The sequence below is a fragment of the Ixodes scapularis genome, unplaced genomic scaffold, assembly GCF_016920785.2.
Source record: "Ixodes scapularis isolate PalLabHiFi unplaced genomic scaffold, ASM1692078v2 PGA_scaffold3__209_contigs__length_174095766, whole genome shotgun sequence".
Lineage (NCBI taxonomy): Eukaryota > Metazoa > Arthropoda > Arachnida > Ixodida > Ixodidae > Ixodes > Ixodes scapularis.
This window is the reverse complement of record NW_024609868.1, coordinates 41,227,493-41,231,432: the sequence shown is the minus strand read 5'-3', so window position 1 is coordinate 41,231,432 and position 3,940 is coordinate 41,227,493.

Genomic DNA, 3,940 nt, shown 5'->3' with positions numbered 1-3,940 from the left:
GTCTTTTGCACAGCGACATCTCATTTGATTCCGCATACAAACTAAGTACAGGCGATGTCCGAAAAGCACCTGTTGCCAAACGCAAGCCAAGATGATGTACAGGATCCAACATCTTGAGAGCAGATGGGCGAGCCGATCCGTACACCACGGCGCCATAATCAAGACGAGATCGCACAAGCGCAGTGTACAAATGCAACAGACATTTTCGGTCCGACCCCCATGATTTATGAGCCAAAACTTTCAGAAGGTTTGTGGAACGAAGGCAAATTTCTTTGAGAAATTTCAGGTGGGGAATGAAGGTAAGTTTTTTGTCAAATATGACACCAAGAAACTTGTGCTCCTTCCTAACAGGAATTAGAGTACCGTTTAGTTTCAAAACTGGGTCTAAGGAGAGCCCACGACGTAGGGAAAAAGGCACACAGACTGTCTTTGCAACAGAGAACTTGAAACCATTTTCGTCTGCCCACTTACAAAGTTTGTTTATAGCCAGTTGTAACTGCCGCTCACAACTAGAAAGATTGCAAGAAGATGAGGAGATCTGTACATCGTAAGCATAAAGAGAGTAGGAAATAGACCGAGGTAGCAGTCGTGTGAGAGAATTCATTTTCAGTACAAACAAAGTGACGCTCAAAATGCCTCCCTGTGGGACTCCGTTTTCTTGAACAAAAGGTTTAGAGAGGGTGCTGCCAAGCCGGACTTGAAAGGTTCTGTTTGTTAGAAAGTTGTTAATGCATTGCAACATCCTACCACGGATATTGCAATCATACAAGTCTTTCAGGATACCATATCTCCAAGTGGTATCATACGCCTTGTATAAGTCAAAAAACACAGCAACACAGTGCTGTTTGTTCACAAATGCCTCGCGTATAATGGTTTCCAGGCGAACCAAATTATCGAGAGTAGATCGACCTCGGCGAAACCCGCACTGATTTCTGTCAAGGACCTTTTGCCTTTCTAATGTGTATACTAACCGCCTGTTTATAAGCCTTTCAAATGTTTTCCCAACACAGCTCGTCAGAGCAATGGGACGGTAACTTGATGGTAGTGAAGGGTCTTTCTGCGGCTTTAGGAGCGGGATGACATGAGCATGCTTCCAGGCATGGGGAAAGCAGGCTTTTTCCCACAATAAATTGAAAAACAAGAGAAGACTTTTCAGGGACTCAGGAGAAAGGCGACGAAGCATTTCGTAATGAACTGCGTCGGGCCCTGGAGCAGAGACCCTCGTTGTGTCAAGTGCCATTTCAAGCTCACACTGCGTAAAAGGCTGGTTATAAGGCTCAGAGTCTCCTCCAGACATGGAGATATTTTGCCGCTCTGCACGAGATTTAAATCTACTGAACGAATCACTGTAGTTCGCCGAGCTGGATGTGTTATAAAAATGTTCACCAAGGATGTTGGCGATGTCAACTAAAGATGAAGAAGGGGCATCAAAAGTAGGAATTGCAAAGCACCTATAGTCTCCATTTATTTTCCTGTATCTATCCCAAACCTCCTTGGCTGGCACAAAACTATTTATAGAAGAGACATACTTTATCCAGGATTTCCATTTTGACTGCTTCCTGGTCCAACGGGCTTTAGCTTTCCGCTGCCTGAACTCTGCGAGATTACATGATGTGGGGTATCTGCGAAGTTTGCCCCAAGCCCTGTTTTGATCCGCTAAGGTTGTGGCACACTCCTTGTTCCACCATGGTTTGCATTTTTTTGGCACATTACCAGAGGTTCGTGGAATAGACACCTCAGCAGCATTTAGTATCTGCTCAGTAATATACAGTGTAGCATCTTCAGGTGACATAGAGGAAAGCAGAGAAGGGTCCAAGGTGGAATGTAACCCAAAAAGTGACCAGTCAGCTTTATCTAACTTCCACCTAGGGATACGTTTTAAAAGTGAGGGCAACTGAACAACACTCTCTAAAACAATCGGAAAGTGATCACTGCCAAAAGGGTTGTTGAGAACATTCCATGTAAAGCAAGAACACAATGAGGGGGATGAAATCGACAGATCTATGGATGTAAATGTGGTGTGAGCTGCACTAAAAAATGTTGGCTCTCTGCCATTAAGAAGGCATAGTCCAGATGCCAATAAAAAACGTTCAACTACACCTCCACGAGAGTCTTGACGAATACTACCCCATAGGGGATGATGGGCATTAAAATCGCCTAGAATCATAAAGGGTTGTGGGAGCTGACCCACAAGACCCTCCAATTCACTAAGATGTAATGGAGTGTTAGGTGGTAAATAAAGTGATACTACAGTTATGAGGCGGTCTAAAAGAAGGCGCACTGCCACGGCTTCAAGTGGTGTGCAAAGCGGGACCTCAGAGCAGGCGACCCCACCTTGTGCAACCACTGCCACGCCACCAGAGGGAGTATCACTAAGACGGTCTTTTCTAAAGACCCGGTGACGTCTTAAAATATGAGGAGAGCGATCATGAAGATGAGTTTCCTGGAGAGCAAGAGCTATCGGCCGAAACTCATCCATGAAATGATTTATATCATCAATATTTCTTAAAAGGCCGCGACAATTCCATTGCATAAAATTCACTTTTGACATTTATAAAATTTGTTTATATCGGAAAGTGTAAATCAATAAAACTCGGTAATAAAAAGATTAAAACTCGGGAGGGAGACCACTTGGATTACTTCGGCGCAGTAACCGGTTTTTTGTTCTTCCCTGCACGAGTCTGCGTCTGCCACTCCATGCTATCCGGGTCAGAAGCAGGAGCAGCCGAGTCGTCCAACTCCATGGACAGGTCTGCCTCTTGAGTCGTGTCGCTGGTGTTGGCCAGCGTTTTCTTCCGGCTTGGATCACGGGGAGCCAGGCCCCGGCCGCGACCAGCCGAAGAGGCAGCGGAGGTGCTAGGCAGAGTGTCTTTCAACTCTGCCTGCTCCGGCCCCTTGAGTACAGGGAGAGCAGCACGAGAGTTGTGCCGCTCTTTGGAGGAGGCCCTCTCCAGTGAGTTGGAACGAGAGTGTCGCTCCTTTCCACTGGAGGAAGGCGTCGCGGTCAGGACGGGCATTGGCGTTGCCTGCCTGTCCTGAGACTTGGGGGCTGCTGATGTGCTCCCTCCAGAAGGTGGGGGACGCTGCTGCCCCTGCGGGGGGGATGGGGCCCGAAAGGCCACTGCCAGGGCTTCAGGCGAGACCTGGGTGGCCTTCGATTCCGTTCGCGGCGGAGGGCCCCTGCGCACCGCATCGGAGTACGTGCCTTTCGAAAGAAAGGAGAACCTTTGCTTTGCTTCCGGATAAGATAAGTTTTCTTTTGCTCTTAAGGTGAGGATTTCCTTTTCCTGTCGCCAGGAGGGGCAAGAACGAGAGTACGAAGGGTGAGGACCCTTGCAGTTGGCACAGAAAGCTGCCGCTTCACAGTTGTCGGCTAGATGGTCGTGGCTACTGCACTTTGCACACGTCTCCTTCCCTCGACAGCTGCGTGATCCGTGGCCATAACGCTGGCAACGGAAGCACCGCTGGGGGTTGGGGACATATGGGCGGATGCGGCAGTTAAGGTATCCTGCCTTGATGGTTTCTGGCAGTGTGTTTCTTTCAAAAGTAAGGATTACGTGTTTCGAAGGAATTTCGCCACCATTTTTACGGAACATGATGCGCTTAACGGCAACAACGCCAACACCTTGGAGTCCCTCGAGAAGTTCTTCCTCACTAGTGTGTAAGAAGTCGTCCTCGGAGAGGACCCCACGGATGGTGTTGAGCCTGCGGTGAGGGCTAACCGACACTTTAACATCGAGAAAACTAGTCAGTTTAAGGATCGCTTCACTCTGTTTTTTGTTGGTTACCTCCACTAGGAGGTCTCCGGAGTGCTGCTTTTTAGCTTTGTAGGAAAATTCGACAAGGTTTTCTAGTACCTTCGCAACAACAAAGGGCGACAGCTTTGAAACAGGTTTTTGTTCATCAAGTGAATGAACAACAAAAAACTTTGTAAATGTTT